Genomic DNA, 19,250 nt, shown 5'->3' with positions numbered 1-19,250 from the left:
AGTTGGTGGAAATTGGAAATCTTACACGCTGTGTCTGTCGGTGCACATGGAAGGTTTTTAAATGGGAGGACTTTGATTCAGTGTAGAAAGGGAATTTTCAAGTTAATTCAGGATCACAGCACAAATAAGTTGAGAGACAGTAAAAACGTAGGTGTGGCTCCACACGAGATTCCTGCAACTCCCTAAGGATTATGCCCTCATTTGCTTAAGGTTTTTTCCATTTCTGTTACAGGGCGGCAGAAGAGGGACTCGATATGTCCACGGTAGCTTTAAGTTTCACATTTTGATTGCATACTCAGAGCATCATTCAGCATCTCTGAAAGTAGTGCTTGAAAAAGCGTCTTTACATGACATCCAAGAAAAGCAGAATAAAACGCCTCTGAAGGTATTGATCATGTTACTTGGGAAAGCTCTAATAACTGTGACTTGTCAGGCAGGATGAAGCACTGGCTGCCTTTGGCATCATGTTCAAAGCAACAGTGAGGCAGTGGATAAAATTGAGGCAAAGGAATAACAGGTAACTCCATCCTGTTTTAAAAAGCCATAGATAACTGACAATGGGACTTAGTGGATAAAAGCAAATAATGCATGGCAAGCTTCCCTGGCTACTGTAATACTTTACCAAAAATTGTATATATATATATATATATATATATATATTTTTCTCCATTTTCCCACAACTTAAATTGAATTATTAAATATTTATAAAAGGGAGAAAAGATAAAATTGCATTACCTTCAGCCATAAGAATCAAAGAGATATGTTGTAATTTGGTTCTCTGATTTGAATATTTCCACTCAACTAAAGCAGTGATTTAATTCATTTTGACTGTCTGAGAATAGCTTTCTGAAACAGTGACATTTTAGTTCACTGTTTATCTTGCTCAACTCTTGTTAATACCATTTGGTAGGTCCATAAGTCGTGATTTTTGGATATTAGCTCAATTTTATTTCCTAATAATTTTGTTTGCCTTGATTTTAATTTGGAAATGGCTTATATTCTTTCACTGTTTTCCCCCTCAAATTAGAGAACCACAAATGCCTTAAAGTCTGCTTTTGAAGAGAATCTCCCACAGAGCACTGGGGAATTGAAAGTGTCACCCTTCAATGGGTTAGTCTGAATACCAAAGACCAAACTGTCCATGAGGCCTTGGCCTTGAGGCCATGAGAGTGGTAATTTCCTCGAATCTAATGGCACCATGAAACTTACTTAGGACCAAAACTGGGGATTTGTTTGCAAACAGTATGATCGTGCAGCTGTAACTACCTTAACATATATTTATGGGCATAAATTTCAATTAATTAATGCCCATATGTCCTTTACATCTCTACCCTTTATACATACAATAAAAACTATTTATTCAGTGATGCTCATTGTTGAGGGGATAGGAAAGTGAAGATGATATATGAATCTTGCCTTTAAGGAAGATGGAAGCTAATGCATATTGGGGCACCTACCCTACCACATACCCTAAACCGTATCTGTGTTACAATCATGCTCAAGAATAAGGTTGAAAAGTCTTATGATTTCTGTCACTTAAGTGATAAAATGGCTTTTAAGTTTTCTTTTAACATATCTCCATTTGTGTATCTCCACACTTGTGAATTTGTGTGATTTCTCTGTAAAGTAATGGGAGAGGTCAGCTATGTATCTCTCATCCCTTCCTTTCTTTTATACCTTAATTAGAGAAGGAAAAGAGCCTCACATTTATCCAATTTCATTTCTCCCTATCCCAATCCCTTCACCACTATTTATTTATTTGTTTGTTTGTTTGTTTGTTTAGAATTTGAAGTCAGTCAGGTATTTCCACTGAAAAGGCTGTTTCTGGACTTCCGCTGTGTGGGAGTGTGACTAGGCAGAAAACCTGACTCCAAGCACAGGTTTTTCTTTGTACCTCAAGGGACAATCAACAGACCAACCCAGGAAAGGAATTCCAAGTCCAGTTGTCTTAATAAGCTCAAATTAGAAAGGGAGAAGGGCAGAGGAAAGAAGGAAAGGAATGGAGGGAGAGACCTGAGAGGCTGCATAAGCATAACTTGTGGGTTCTTCTTCTTGGGACCTACATATTATTATAACATTTATTTAAGCAAAATTTCAGATCACTATTTAAATGCTAGCTCTCTCTATTCTAAATACTCTTCAGTTTCTTATATCATGGTGGGAAGGGACCTTAACAATCAAACTGTCCTCCTATCAACAATTCAAATAATATTTTAAGAGTTAGTCAAATATATTTGGTTATTAGACAGGTTTACTGGAAAAATAAAATAAAAATGAGCGCCTCATCATTTCACTTTTTAAATCAACACTACAAGCAATGTTTATGAAGATGAAATACATTTGCAATAAGAGTGTGCTTTGAAATAAATGCTATTGAGAAAGCTTAGTGGATGAATATATTTTATTTCAATAGAAAAAAACAATTGAACTCTGCTCTTGTCTTCTGTTTCAACATCTTGTCTCTCTGTTCCCCCTTCTCCTGTAATAAATATTCTCTTGCCAGCCCTGCTACTGACAATAATGTAGGTGAACTCTGTACCATGTACATCTGTCATTATTAATGACCACGGGAGAGAGAAACGATAACTCACTCTTTTAGGAACCAAGAGGCTAAAATGCTGTAGAAATTTCCTTTCACGTTTTTTGCTCAAAGAATATTTGCATTTATCCTTTCTAAATTCAGGAACAAGCCTCAGAAGCAGAAGAGAAAAACTCTCACACATTTAACTTTAATTTAAAAATAATGTTAGTACAAAAGACACTTGTTGCTGTATGAGTGTTAATTTTTATCACAATACTATACTCAATGTTTTAGGTATCACAATACACATAATCCTTTTAATTCTCAGGTTATAAAGACATTTTATGGCAGGAAACATTAAATACCTTTACCAAGCTTAAATAACATTCCATATGACTTCACCACAGAATATTCTCACTAAAATACTTATTCCATTCACTGGGTTTCTAAAATGCATATATTTACTTTAAAATAAGCTCAGGTTTCAAGTATTCAAGCCTTTCAAGTATTTTATACTTTATTTATGAAAGAAGTCTTAAAATATTGTTTTATTATCAAACTATAAACCAAATACTACAGACATAAAGAAAAAGACAGAGAGATAGCTTTCTTTAAGAACAAAGGTCCCTCACTCACTTAGAAAAATGAGGGAATGATTGTGTTACTATTGTGCAGAAAACACCCACAGTTTATATTAGTCACTTTTGAACTGAGTGACAGCACTCTCCGGTAAAATAAAAATATACCAATTCATGCAAATATCATTTTATTTCTAACTAATTCTTATGTAACAACTTTCTGTCCATTCTCAACTTTAAGCTACCTACTATTGGTATCTTTTACTTTTCCTTAGCGTTAATGCTAATGAAATGTTGCCATGAGAGTTACTTTGATGGAAAAAGACTTTTCCAGAACATAAAGCTTAAGACTTCAATAGTTTGGGAGGGCTCCTTTAAAGCCACTAAAATGCTCTGCTAAGTCTCCCTTGTCTTCCCACCCACTCCTGACAGGGCTTTACACTGTCTTACTGACATGTGAAATTCTAGAAATGTCAGCTTATGGCAAGGGTGCAGTTTACGTTGTTATTAGTAGCTCTCTTAGGAAGTGTAAAGGAATATCAGAAAAATAATTTTGTCTTTCAACAGATTTCTGGAACACAGTAAAATAGCCACAGATTTCAAGCATTCTTTATCCAAATCCCAAACTAAAATACAATTTTCCAATGTAATGTTCAGTATAAAGGAATTGGATATAGCAATAATACTCTGTAATAGTAACTCTGGATCCTACATCTGCTTAAATGATAAATCATACCAAATAAGAAGGGAACAAACCAAACAAAGAAATATAAAAAACAGATAGAAGTGGGCCCTATATATCTGCCTGAAAATTTTCATTATCCTCCAGATACTAATTATAGCACTGAACAAAAAGTCTTTGATCTGAGAGGCATTCTACTACCAAACTTTAAAGAAAACAACCCTTTCCATTCTCGTGTGCAGTTCGAGAATGAGTGAATGGACAATAATTAGTCATATTCTAACACCACAATTTTTAGCTACCAGCAATAAAAGGCTGCATTCAATATCTAAATTAGTTCATCCAGGCTGATGTCTAGAAGAGTTTTTCTTATGTTTTCTTCGAGAATTTTTATGGTTTCGTGACTTACATTTAAGTCTTTTATCCATCTTGAATTAATTTTTATATATTGTGAGAGATAGGGGTCCTGTTTCATTCTTCTGCATGTGGCTATCCAGTTTTCCCAGCACCAATTATTGAACAGGGTTTCTATTCCCCAGTGTATGTTGTCCACTGCTTTGTCAAAGATCAGTTGGTTGTAGGTAGATGGTTTTATACTGGGTTATCTATTCTGTTCTACATTCACTTTTAAGAAAAGTTGAATCTAGTCCAACATATTTGATTGATTTTTAAAAATTATATAATACCAAACCACCAATTTGAAATTGTCATCAAGTTCATTCTTGGTTCAAATGTAAATATACTGGAGGAAGGTAGCAGTCTTAGTATTGGTAGAACTCTTTTATTTAATCAAATGGTCCTAGCCTTTTTCTTATTATTGCAAAAAGGAAAGGGAGGGTGTGAGGCCCAGGAGAAAGAGGATGAGAGAGGGATTTTATTTTTTACAAACCTTTGTTCCCCTGGGTCTCCCACTGCAAATTTTCAGGGTGAATCAAACCATCTCACCAAAGCCCATAGAGTATAAAACATTGTTTGACTCAAGGGGTGTAGGGAGCACATTATTCCCCCTGATCCACATTCTTATCTTCTCACCTCTGGTCCACGTCCAGAAGACACAATCAGGCCAAATAGGGGTGTTTCCATTTCTGTCCTTTTTCTTTTTAATTAATTAATTTACTTATTTTTGCTAAATAGAGTCTCATCATCAGTGTTATAAAGCAGCCTATACCTTAGCCCCACTTAAATTTTAAGTCACTAAGACTAAAAAAGAAGTTATCAATAAAGATTTCAAGGACATAAAATCACTCAATTCAACAAACTGCTCTGAATCAAATTAGTCTGAAACACTTTATCCTTAAAACTGCAACAACATTGTGATACTGAATATTCAATATTATCAGTCAGGCAAATTGGCCCAGGTCAAATGAGCAAATCTAAAAAATGAGATTGCTAAATTTCACGGCTTGATAGCTTCGTAATAAATAATGTGCTTCTATTCAATCTGTACATTAAGTCTTTTATGTGGCCTTAAGGCACTCTCTGATGGGTATGCCCATTACAATGTAGCCATAGAAACTGACACATTTATTTCTTGGATTAGTGTGCCATTGAAAATATTAATATGATGCAGTAAATGGGGATTTAATCTAATCTACTGATGGTAGGATGAAGTTAGTAAAAGGTTGAGTGCCCTTATGGAGAAAGAAAGATTATATCTGCAGAGAGAAGCTTGTTATTGGATACGAAGATCAACTAAACAGCCTATGACATATTATGCACTTTCTACATTTAAACAGACTTTGTCAAACTCAGCATGTCAGGCTTTCTGCAGGCTTAAAGAATGCTTTAAAATTGAAATATATATTTTTAAAGCTTTCTAATCTAAACTGAAACATTTTTTCTCTATAAGCATAAACAGAAGACCACACATCTCACAACACAAGATGAAGCTGGCATGCATGCCCAACCATGAACTGTGTTTTGTTCTGATTTGAAGGCATTTCCTTAGCCTTTCACCTTTGCCAAGGGGTTAAAAAAAATCAGAAGGACTTCATCAAAGAAAGCCAATTTTGTTTCACATGCTCAGAGAAAACACAGCTAATCCATTTTGCTGTTAACTTTGTTAATTTCTAACTCGAAATCAGGTATGGATAAATATTCGTTTGATTGTGGAATAGATCACATTTGACTCTGCTGTCTCCTAATAATTCATAGGACTCCACAGCTGTCCCCCCTTTACTCTGCAGCAAACTACATAAATTTCAAAGATATATTCTGACAGATGAAGCATTGCTGAAAAGCAAAGTACAGCACTTTGTCCTTGAAATGTTAACATGTGATGTCATAAAGTATTCAAATAATAATTTACTCAATCTTTCAGGGTAATTAATTAAAATGCTCAAGATGTTGGAGAAAATCACCTTGAGCTTATAAAACTGGAACCCCCCTCCCTTCCTCTCTGCACGCAAGCTGCCCCAGCAGACCTACCAAATGCCTTCCCAGTTATGGGTTTGATTTCAGAAGATAATAAATAGCCAGGATCTAATTTTGCCATGTCACAACCGATTATGTTTCACAAGAAAAGGTGGAGTGCTCACCTACCAGATGAAGGTGAAACATAAAACCACTTTTATTTATGTCATGCGTCCAAATTCAGCTCAACCTGGCCCTGGGTCTTGTGAGTGTGTGGACTTTCACTGTCATGCGAATTTATGTACCTCAAGAAAGTGTCAAATATAAACATAAATTTAATCAAAGGGATGGAAACCTTTATTATAAAAAAATAAACACATTTTTGACAGCTAATATAAATTATTTTAATGCCTTTTTTTTTTTACTACTTTTCAGAAGGTCACAAAGAAAGAATAAGACATTAAACAGATACAGCCTTTGGCTATATCTTAATTTAGGTGATGATTAGCAGTATAATTTAGACCCAGACTTATTTTCAAAGGTATTTTTTTTTCTTTCATAAGTCCATTTCAGCTTGCTATCTTAATCAATTGCACCATTATACTTTGTATACTTCTTCATGGATAGGTAACAATGTGAAGAAAAATTTATCATAGGAATTTATATTCCAATGGGAATAGAATCAGACATAAGTTCTTGAACTTCCAAGTAAAATGAAAGCCTCTTTAACATTCTCTGGATGAGTTAGGCCAAAAAATATGTTTCTAGATCATGGGTATAATTTCTACAGCATTTCATTTTGGGTTCAGAATTGAGGGCAAAGTTTGGACATCATAGTTCCTGTTTCTGTTCATGTCAGGAGGATAAAACAGAAGGCTGGTAACAATAGATTAACAAGCCCCGGGTATTACTCAGCCATTCCCCTTAGTTGGATAGGCTTTGGACAGAATTTTAATGACTAAAAAAATCGCATATGATGAATAAGGATGTCATTTTCAATTAACATGAACAAAGGATCATTCCCATATTTGGCAAATGAGGTAGCTGTGGTGCAAGAAAAGCTGGAGCATTCACAGACAATGCATCACCGCTTGCAAATCAAAACAAACTGATGACATTTGGGTACCCTTGCATAGTGACATAACTACACATTTTTTAGCAGGTACTTATTAGCCACAAGTTATAGATCACACTAATGGCCTTCTCTTAACCAAAAACAATACTGATCTTAATATTATTAACAGTTAATGAAATGTAATACTTAAACAAACTTAAATGCACTGTAACTGTGCCAGCATCCAAGTTTATTTAACATAAAATAAGTCCAGACCTAAAAAAGAATTAATAATCATATATTCTATGGCAAAATGGAAACCAAAATCTTAATAAAGCCTAATCCTCTGAACTCCCTTTGTAAAAAGCCTGCTAACAAAGCTTCATGCTGAAGGTGGACTTAGCATATGTGTTTAGAGTGTAGCATACATGTTTATGACACAGCATACAAGCTTATGATGTAGAAAATGTGTTTATGACATAGCACACATGCTTATGACCTAGGATGAGCTTAGGCCAAAGCATAAGGGTTTATGACCTAGCATACACCTTTAGGGCTGTATGAAATAGCCATTGTCTTTCAGTCACGTACTGTTGTATATTTTCTCACTTTAGGGTCATGTCTTGAGTTCAGTTGGTAGTGGGACCACCACAGAGATCTCTTTTGGCTCTCCAGTAATCTGGAGGGTACGTTTAGTTAGAGTTCCTGCAAGTCCCTCAAATAGCCACTATTTAGATTAATAGCAGTACATGTTGGAAGTGACTTCTCAGATTCAGTGACCACCATGGGATTCCACTCACTCCTTGGTGGCATATAAGAACCTCAGGGAAGCAAGACCAGTCCCACTCTGTCCAAATCCATTAAGCCAGAAGCTCTGTGTGCTAATACTGCCATCCACTCTAGGGGCATTTTTTTAAATTAACTCTGGGAACTTAAGAGTTTATGGCCAGCATTCTCCAGTGATGGTCCATCAGATTGAGGTCCCCACCAGACTCAACACACTGGCCCTGGATGTGGTCACATGCTTTTGATGTACTATGGCAAGATAAAAAAAAAAAACATTTTTTCTTAAACTTGTTCTACTGACTTACACAAAGTTAAAGAAGTAATAATATCAAAGGGCTTCTCAAAGCCTTTCATAAACTAAGATGTAATGCATCTCTAATAGAAGAATACTGAATGCAGTTATGTTTTAATTTATGTGGACACTTTTCTCAAGGAGCACATATTAAAAAATCCACAAGACATAAATATTTTCAGCACACAGTGTGGAAAATTCTGCCGTAGGTAACGGAATAGGTCATTAAATATGAAATGTCCGATTTTGAATCAAAAGTGTAGTTTATTATATCTCAAACAAGAAGCAGTATAATTAATCAAAGTATGTGCCTAAACTATTATCACAGTTTTGACACCTTAAGAGTAGTTTGTTTATGTCAGCAGCAAAGAAACCTGGAGAGCGAGTGGCAATTAAATTGCAAAAGGAATTTTTCACAGCTTGTGGATAATTGAATATTTTTCCTTGCAAGAAGGTGTTGAAAGCCTGGAAAAAGTGGTAGTCAGTTAGTGCAAGGGCTGGTGAATACAGTGGATGGCAGAGAGTTTCCAAGTCCACCTTCTGCAGTTTGAGCAATGTAGTTTGTGTGACATGTGATCGAGATATTGTCTTTCAAGAGGATTGGCCTGTCTCTGTTGACCAATCTTGGCTGCTCAATCACAAGCACCCTCATCATTTTGTCCAAGTGGGTGCAGTAGACATCTGCAGTAATTGATTGATCAGGTTTCATGAAGCTGTAGTGGATAATACCAGCTTTGGCCCACCAAACGGACACCATAGCGGTTTTGGACTATGTTTCCACACTTCATCTTTATCCAACCATTGTGCCAAATGCTGCGATTATCAAAAACAATCTATTTCTCATCACATGTAACAATAAAGTGTAGAAATGGTTCACCTTTATATTGTGACATTAAAGAAAGGCAAACTTCAAGACAAATTCTCTTCCAACACTCATTTAATTCATGAAGAACCCATCTTTCCAACTTCTTTACCTTCCCATTGGTTTCAAATGGTCCAATATTGTTGGAATAGTAACATCAAATCTTGCTGCTATTGCACGCGTAGGTTGAAATGGATTCGCTTCCACTACAGCTTTCAGTTCATCGTTACTCACCCTGGTCTCAGGTCACCCACGTGGCTCATTTTCAAGATTAAAATCACCAGAATGGAACTAATCAAACCATTAATGTACTGTGCGTTCATCAGCCACATCCTTCCCAAACACTTAGTTGATATTGTGAACTGTCTGCACTGCATTGCTTCCATGATGGAACTCATATTCCAAAAAACATGAATGTTTTGCTTATCTATGGTTTAACAAAAATTGCTCTAAAAAATTTGAGAGATAATCATAAGCCAAACCATGCATTTGAAAGACTGAGGATATATCTTCACAATAAAAAAAAAGAAGTGTCAAAGTGAAATATCAGAGATATAAACTGTCTAACTTAGTACTTAAGGAAATCGGACATTTCATATTTAAGAATCTAATATAATTATCAGTCCATGATTCTGTATATTTTGCTTAAATCTAAGAGCTCCTTGGTAGAACTCATCAGGTGTTTCCAATGCAGGATATGACCAGACATCATCTGAGGTCAAGAGGTGGGCATTGTGGATATCATGCATCCTTTGTATATTTCTAATTCAATTTGGAAGGAAAAAGCAAACCGGAGAATCCCACCTGTTTGTTAGCACTTGATATTAACAGAACCATCTCCAAAGAAAAAAGGGACCTAGGATGCTGGAAAGAGTTAGCTATAACTCACTCTGAGCATATGATTCCATCTCCTAGTTCACAGAGTAACCAGGGACTTAACTTGGAGATCTTCCTCAAAGCCCACAATACAAATCAACCACTTTCTGCATTTGTCCTTACTTGCTTTCCCGCCAGTTGCAAAGCACAGGTATCCTTTCTTCTACTGCAGGCAACCCTACTTCCCCAGTGGGTCCTGAGCTCTCTCTACCAGCTTTGACACCATCATATTTCCCCACTTGCTCCTTCTCTAGCAGTGCTGTCCCCTCGCATACAAATATACTCAAGTCTCTCTTGTCCAAAAATAACCACTCAGGCTCTGTCTTCCCCAATGATTGCTCTCTCTCTCCTCACCATCTCAGGTAAATACTGAAAGAGCCATCCGAACTGCCGGCCTCAACAGCCTCAATTCCCTCTCATTCCTCGATTCAAGACTGCCTGACTTCGAACAGTACTCCGTTCAAACTTATTCCATCAAGTTGCCAATGATGCCCTATTGAGAAGGTCTGTGGTCGTTTCTCAGTCTCTATCTTATTAATAGTCACTGTTGATAACTCACTTCCCGGAACTCTCTATTCTTTTGGCTTCCTCGACACCACTCTATCTTGATTCTCTCTGACCACTGCTTCTTATTTCTTCTTGAAGGGGGGAGTCTCTTCCTCTGTTCGCTCCCCAAATGTGGGCCATCCCATGATTCTTTTTCTTCATTCCCAATGGGCTGTTCTTAGACAATACGAGCAGAGAAATCTAGGTGTTAGTCTTAGCTCTGTTTTGTGCTTAATACCGTCAGCACAAAACTGTTTCCTCACCTATAAAATAGGGTTCAGAACAGCACATCTCTCATAAAGTTATAAAAATTAAATGAGATAACATAGGTTATTCAGCACAGGACTTCGTGAATGCCTGGTACGTGGTGTCAATGAACACTGTTATCATGTTGGAAATGATTTTGTTTCTCAGTGACTAGCCACCAACCAAGCACCCACATCTGATTTTCCCTCCCACATTCATCCCAAATCTTTCCACTGATCTCCACCACGACAGACCAATGCTGCCACTCCATTCTCCCTTTGGTGTCATCTAGATGCAATGGTTTTCAAAATTTCTTCAAAGAAGTTCTAGGATTCCTCTTTTTTCTATCTCCTGTATTTATTAAATTTCAGTGTAAAAATTGAGGTTCTTTTTAGGAAAAAAACAGGCTTTCACGGGGTGTTATAAAAAAAAGTTGGAAGACTATCAGTCTGACAGATTCCTAATTGGTATTCCTGCTTCCCAACCTGTCATCATAAATCTACTCATCATACTGAAGCCAGAATAATTCCCTCAAAATCTACATCTGATACCTTGCTTCCTCTAGAAAATCTTTAAATAACTTACAAACATCAACAAACAAATGCCAACCTCTTTAACCATAACTCATGAGAAGAGTCTTGCCTCATTCCCATCCTCGTCCTTCTTGTTCTAGCAAAATCAAACTGCAGGCAGCTCCTCAAAGGCTCACGAAGACTGATGCCCCACACCTTCACTCATCCTATACTCTCGTTCTGGAAAACACTTCCCACCTTTATCCTGGCTAATTCTCTCTGATTCTTCCATTTCCATCATCTAATTCTTTCTGATTCTTCAATTTCCATCGTCTCCCCACTGCCATCCAGGAAGTTTTTGAAATCCAGGCTGGGTTAGAGCCTCCTGTGCATCGTTCCATCTTAGCACCTCCCATGATTGGGCAGGATTGGCAAACAGGTGGCAGGTTGGATCCCAAAACCAACAAATAAGCACCATCTAGAAGTAGAATCTTGAGGTTGTATCTGAACTCACTGAGGAAAAAGTCACAAGATCTATAAGCACTTTCTCCACGGGCACAGGATAAGGTCAGGGTAGAACTTCTGCAGCCCAGACCTATCCATCCTTCCTACGTAGTAGAGCAGACTTTGAGGTAAGAGCCTCCTTCCAATTTTGACTTCATCACTTACTGGCTGTGAGTTATACATCATGCCCAAGATTCATCTCTACATTACAGTGTCACTCTCATAAGAGCTGTGGAGAAATAATACAACAGAACTGTAAAGTTCTTGAGCTAACTATGTCTTACTCTTATTTTAATTCCCAATAGAACCAAGCACAGGTGGCAAGTGCTCAGTTAACCACTGAATAATTACCATGTACTTTGTTCTATCTAGATGTAGCCTAAGTGCTGAGTACATTACTTTTATTTGAAATAGTTCAGTTGCTAGAAAAGCTTTTGAACTAAGTCTTATGAATGTTGTTACTTCAATAAATGTTTTCCTTAAGCCTGATAAAATAACTATATATTTATAGCTATTGCTACACCTTCATAATGAGGGAATACCTGTTTAGAAAAGTACCTGAATTCTTTTTTTTCTCCTGTAAAGCATAAGCTTTTCTGCTCATATTCACCTGCAACTAGAACCTGTTTGCTTAAAATAGATTCTTGCTTCTGCATATATGATTTTAATTAAATAGTAAAGTGACTTGATGATGTCAGTGTTTAGATATAAATCCTCATTTTTTCCCTTAATAATTCATCTTTTTAAAAACGACCTAGGGGGACTCACTTAAAGATTAGATCAACTTATACTGACATCTTGGTAAGTGCCAATAACAAAGTTTCCCGCAGAGAATGTCACATCATTTGCATTTACCTACCAGCCTGCCACACTAAACAAAACAAATATTTGCTTATAACATTGAAATATCAAAGGAGTGATGGCAGTATTAATGTAAGCAGGCAAACTAAGGATTTTCAACTATTATTTACTGAACAATTAGGATAAGCAAAATAAAAAGAATATGGCATTGAACATTATTCCAATTTGGTTAAAAATTGCATGTTTTACAGATTTTTTTTTTTTTTTTTTTTTTTTTTTTTTTGAGACAGAGTCTCACTTGTTGCCCAGGCTAGAGTGAGTGCCGTGGCGTCAGCCTGGCTCACAGCAACCTCAATCTCCTGGGCTCAGCGATCCTACTGCCTCAGCCTCCCGAGTAGCTGGGACTACAGGCATGCGCCACCATGCCCGGCTAATTTTTTGTATATATATTTTTAGTTGGTCAATTAGTTTCTTTCTATTTTTGGTAGAGACGGGGTCTCGCTCAGGCTGGTTTTGAACTCCTGACCTTGAGCGATCCGCCCGCCTCGGCCTCCCAAAGTGCTAGGATTACAGGCGTGAGCCACCGCGCCCAGCCTTACAGATTTTTAATACTCAGTATATATTAGGTATATCTTTAATAGCATAAATATTTATGCTTAATGAAAATAGTAAACAGAATGGAAACATATATACTAAACTATTAGCAGATATTATTTCTGTAAGCAGCATTAGAAGGAAGAGTGGGAATGTTTTAAGTTTTATTGTGTTTATTTCTATACAATTTGAAATATAATATAATATTAAGAATGATAAGTATTACATAATTATGTTATTAACTTATTATATAGTATAATAGCATGTTATATTACATATGAAAATATGTATTATTTAATATTATAAATAATAAAGTGTACTATTATACTATATACTATACTATATGCTATCACTATAGTATACTATTAACCTAGCATATCTTATTAGTATAATATTGAAATAATAGTATACTATTATAATTATTACATAATTATTGGGTTTGAAAGGTTTATTGTAATAATTGGGGGGTTAATTATTTTATTAAATTATTGTAATTGTAAGTAATGATAATAATTGGGGTTGAAAGACTTTGTAATTAAAATATTTGTAAAATGCAAACCAATAATTGGCATGAGTCACAGTGCTGAAGGGCTTCTGAAGTGGTATAGAGTTTAGAAGCAAATCCGCAGACTATACTTTTAACAGGTTTGACATTTCTGAAGAATGAGCAGGATTCTTTAAAGTTATCTAAGCCCCCAAGGAGGTTTACATTTCAACAGACAACTCTATAAGAGAAACACATATTTTAGTCACCTTCCATTCTGGTCCTTAAAGAAAAGACATTCAAAGAGCCTTTTGGTCTTACTGATGTCACTACTTTTGGTAGTGGCACAAAAAGCCTACAGCTACACTGGATCTCAAAATAATGATACAAAAAGAAGACTAGTATTGGATGCTGTTATTGGAAATCCACGAGCATTTGCATTTCTTTTACAGCACTATATCTTACATGGTCATTATACAAATGTCTTATGCATCCCATTATGTTCTAAGCACCAGAGGGCAGGAACTATGATCATATTTGTATCTCCCATGATTTTGTTGTTAATGTTTGCTGACTTAAGTAATTGAGGTCACTTGTTTTAGGATATAATTTGACCTTATAACTACATACATAAAGATAATATTTGCTTTAGAAGCTTCTGTTTTTTTGGTTTACTATAGAAATTTCAGAGATACATTCAGCCCACATTCTAACACATTAAAAAAAATTACACCTAAGTTTTCAAAAATTCCCTTCAAGGAACTTTCTTGCATTGTCAATGCTGACTTTATGTGCATTTAGTTCTCTCATAAATACTCTGCAAGAAAAATCACATTAAAAATGATTTTAAAAAAGCAAATCCTTGCACATTCTTTAAAAATAAGAATCCTATAAGGTGAGGCAAATTAGCATTTTCATGGATGTTCTCATTGAGCCAGTGACTTGAAAGTTTAGGTAGGCATGCTGGTCATCTCATGGCTTCCAGAATTCAGCAGAACTGATTGACTAAATAATAGATGTCTGGAGATGTATTTGTATCAGCTTACTCATTTAGCACATCCCCATTCCGTGACATTTACCGGCCACATGATTTTAAATAATTCACTTAAACACACTGAACCTCAGTTTCCTTTGCCGTAAAATGGAGATCCAAATAGCCCACTAGCCATCTCGCCCCCACAGTGCTGTTGTGCATTTCAAATGTATATACAAATGCCTGAAAACTATGAGGGGCAATATCAATTAAAGGATAATTACTCCTTATCAAATTACTAATAAAAGAATAAATGGAATGATAATGTCTCTTTTACACTCTTATTATCACCTACTGAAATAGACTAACATGGTTTCAAAAGTGACTTTAATTAGTTTAATTTTCTAGCATCGATTAGCACTCCCAATAATAGTAGTAGCCATTTGAAGAGCTTTTGCTCAATCCCTATCACGCAGGGAATCTCTAACCTATCTTAACTTCTTTGCACTGTGGCAATTTACTTTTTACTAACCTCAAACCAAAGCTAAAAGTGATAGCCAATACGGACAAAGCAGCCCTCCAATTTGAAAGTGAATTCCTCCCCCCTTCTGTGGACTACATGGTAATAAAACTGTGTTCAATGAAATCCAGATTGTCCTGAGATATCTTAGAAGCAATTCTTAAAACTTGGTGACACATAGAAAAATAATGAGTCTATAATTTAGTTAAAAGTTTAAAACTCAACCTAAAATTCACAACAAAGTTTAATTTGGCTCCTGCTCCACAGACAATGGTCATAATATCATTTCCAGGAATTTTAGAGATAGCTAGAGATACAGAGATTCACAGGAGGGGAGACTTGCTGCCGAATCTTGTAGACACGTGCATACCTCCAGGAGCAAGTGCAGGGTAGACTCAGCTAAGAACCAGGTGGAATGTGCTGCTGGTGTACTCACGCCATTTTCAGTGAAAGGCCTCCTGTTCTTTCTGACCCAGTGCCCAAAGGGTGTGTCCTACACACAAAAGTCTAAAGGTACCTTGGGTTGAGACTTCTTTATCTGACATCTCTTGAGGTCTAGGGTGTCAGTTTATTAATGTAATAAATTAATCTGAGTTAGTGTATTGATGCAACAAGGCTAGAGGGCCATCCCAGATGAGATGCATATTTTACTGGGGCCAACTGTGGACAGTACTCCAGCTTTTGTTTGGGGACTTATCGGAGACTGAAGGGACCCATAGCCATAAGTGGGGGAGCAAGCACTTGATCTGGAAGTCAGCTGGCACCTTCAGGTGGGATGTCCCTGAGGTGACACCATCTCTGGGAAGGTTCCGACCACAGGTCTCAGATGTTAACTTTACCAAGCTCATGACTACACTGGTGTGGTATTACAAACAATGCCACTGGCTTCCATACCAGTCTGAGGAGGCCAGGGACTATTAGCCACTGAGTTTCAGAGGTGTTGCAATTTACAGACAGTAGGAGTTGCTCCTGCAGTGTTTATGCAACCAGAGTGAGTTCTGAGGAAGCAGCAGTAGCAGCAGTAACAGCAGCTAATGTTTACTGAGCCCTCCTGTTTCAGGCAGTCTGGGTGGGTGCTTTATACAATTTGTATCATTCAATCTTCACTATAAATCCTATAAATGAAATGCTATCATTATTTTCATTTTGCAGTTGGGGAAACCAAGGCACAGAGAAGTAAAGAAACTCAAGTTTCTTCTGCTTCCTTCAGGCCTAGAATTCTTTCTTATTTATGGCACGTTCTACAACAGAGCTGCTAGAAAAATCTATCCATATAACTACTCTCTCTCTCTCTATATATATATATATCTCAACAGTTAGCAATTGAATGATTTCTGCTGTGGCCTTGAATAACTGTACAGGATGGTATTGAATGTCTCCAGTGTTGAGGAACTAAAACTAATTTAAAAGTTTTCAAATATGTAAACATTATGTTTCACAAACATATGATTTTAATATTTTGTTTCCATGTGTCTTCTAAATATAAAGGTTATGTTTGGTACTACTTCAACAAGTGGTTGTCAAACCAGTTGGTCAAAGCATATTGTTGTTTTTCAATTCTTCATGGCGGGCCTCTAAATTTGGATCAAAGCCAAATTTTGTCTTTGTCCTAACTGAGATAAATTACTTAGGGCCTTATCTGGTCAGGGGGCACATTGAAAGGAATACATCACGTGAGGCAGCCAGCACAAATAGGATCTTGGTGCAGCTAAGGTAAGAGATGTGAACGTGTAAGAGTCACAGTGAGCCAATGAACAAGAAAAGGGCAGCTCCTGGCACATCCAAAAGCGCGGCCCACGGGTGCCCACAGAGCCAGGACCAGGCTCAACAGCAGTGAGAGTGAGCAGGAGAGCAGCAAGAAAGCTGAGCAAGATTCCTTTTTACAATTTTCTGAAACTTTGTTTTTAAGGGCACTGACCTATTAATTCCTTTTAAGTACAGTGTCAGAAATTCTAGAATATTTGCTTCCGTGTGTGAACCAAAAAGGTTAAGAACAACTGACTGAAAATCTAGTGCTAAGAATGTATTTTCTCTTTCATGCTATTCTCTCTGCATTTTTTTTCTTTTTATTTTTCAAGTATAAACTTTTTATTTTCCCCCACAACAAAAACTTCTTAAAGTCAGGAACTCTGCCTCCTTGAACCTTGCAGATACTATATTTGTGAAAGATAGAGCCGGGTGATATAAGGCAGGTCCGTTTTGAAAGCCTGCACACTCTCCACTTAAAATAGGCCTTTCAAATGGCCTGAATCTAAAAGGCTAGGACTTGTTACAGGGCTGTAAGAATCCTAATAATGATGATAATAAATCTGGGAGTGGGGCAGGATATTGTTTTAATCAAGACCCCTGGATGTGGCTGTGTGGCTTGCCCCTTCAGGCCCTGCTAAATCCCTGGCCTCTTCCCAGCTCTCTGGGACCTCTGGCCACCTGTCCTCCTGCACCATCCTTGCTGACATCTGATTCCCAAGTTCCTTTTCTAACGTAGGATCCATGACTTGCCCTGCTAGTACAGTGATACTCAGGACAAACGTTTTATCCATTGCCACCTTAGTAAGCCCAAGATGCCCTTTAAGCCAAAAATGGTGTCAGCATACCTCAGTTAAAAAGAGTGAAGTTTTCTGATAAAATGTTATGCTGAAACTAGTTAAAACCATATTCACTGTCTGCTCTAAGTTTTGCTTTTCCAAAATCTACCTTGCTGTGCTATTTGGTTGTTATGACGGATGCCATGGTGCCTTTTCTCTTGATATGTAACAAATGACAACAGCATTCGATTTTTAAATTTGGTGTCTGTAATGAAGATGATACACTGGTTGTTGTTGGTCTCGGAACCTCTTGATATTATGGAGATTACTGTTTAACAAGCCTATGGATACCCCCAGCTTCTTGAGCAGGAGATAATCTTAGAGGTGATTAAACTTCTAGTTTTAGAAACAGAAAAATGAGAATTAAAAGTAACTTGCTCCACATCATGTAGTTAGTTCTATGATTAACATCCAGGGCCTGGGATTCCATCTCCATCTTCTTTCTACCACACTAAGCTACAAACAGGACCATTTAATGAATTGATTTCGTTGTCACCACTAGTCATCAGAAATAGATGAGAAATTACCTAGAAACCAGACCCCAAATAGTTTAATACCAAATAAATTAATAATTATGTTGTTTCAAAAAGTATACCAAAAAAATTGAGGTACGTAATCAATTATCTGAATATTCTGAATATTTGACATTATAGACTAGAGGAATTCAGTACCCTCAGGGTATTAGCATTAGATATATAGCACTCAAATCTCCAATTTTTCAAAGGGGAAACAATCACTCTATGTTGGCATTTGACAGCAGGAAACACATAAGGTGATTATATTTTAACTATTTCCTATTATTAACATTTTAAATGTCATTACTTTACAAGGATACGTTGTTGTTCTAATGTAACTACAGTTTGGGAGTAAAATAAAATGATAAAGAAAAAAAATCATTAAAGAGGGTAACAGACTGTACCATATGGCTCTCAAAGTCAACCAAATCTCTTTTTGGAAGACTCTCAAAGACCCTAAGAACTGGCTATTTTAAAAGAATATTTCTCTTTGTAATGTAAAAAAAGTTTCTTGATTTTGTTATTAAATGTAAATGTATTCCATATTTGAATATATGGCATTCCAGTTTCCACTTAAAGACATGGAGTGGAGTTGTGTCTTTTTTCCCCATAAAATGTGATTATGGAGAAAAGAAGAGCTTTTGAGTGAATTATTTGAAGTAGAAAATCTTAACCTCTTTCAGGGAAAAGGAGCTCTAACACTGGACAACACCATAATTCTCAGGTTGCTACAGACACAAACACACTCTATTAATATTGTGTTGTTTTCATTTTTTTTTCTCTTTGACAAAGAGCACAAATAAATATCCAACATGCTAAAACACATGGCCTAATTCTGCAAGCTATTATAATGAAGTCCTTTGAATTATTATAAATGCCTGAGCATTAAAAATTCATCAGCAAGGAGAGAAAGGTGCTCTCTATTTGTGGTGTTCTGAATTTAAACACAACCCACTAAGAATGGCTG

The 19,250-nt window shown here is 36.6% G+C and overlaps 1 protein-coding gene across 1 annotated transcript in view; it reads right to left on the bottom strand.

Annotated features, from left to right (window-relative positions):
* The window catches only part of TOX (thymocyte selection associated high mobility group box), a 293,503-nt gene that overhangs the window by 255,684 nt on the left and 18,569 nt on the right, over window positions 1-19,250 (bottom strand). The gene's annotated exons all lie outside the window — the stretch shown is intronic.

The sequence above is a fragment of the Microcebus murinus genome, chromosome 7 (genome assembly GCF_040939455.1).
Source record: "Microcebus murinus isolate Inina chromosome 7, M.murinus_Inina_mat1.0, whole genome shotgun sequence".
In the NCBI taxonomy this organism is placed as follows: Eukaryota; Metazoa; Chordata; class Mammalia; order Primates; family Cheirogaleidae; genus Microcebus; species Microcebus murinus.
This window is presented reverse-complemented; position numbering and strand designations above follow the sequence as displayed.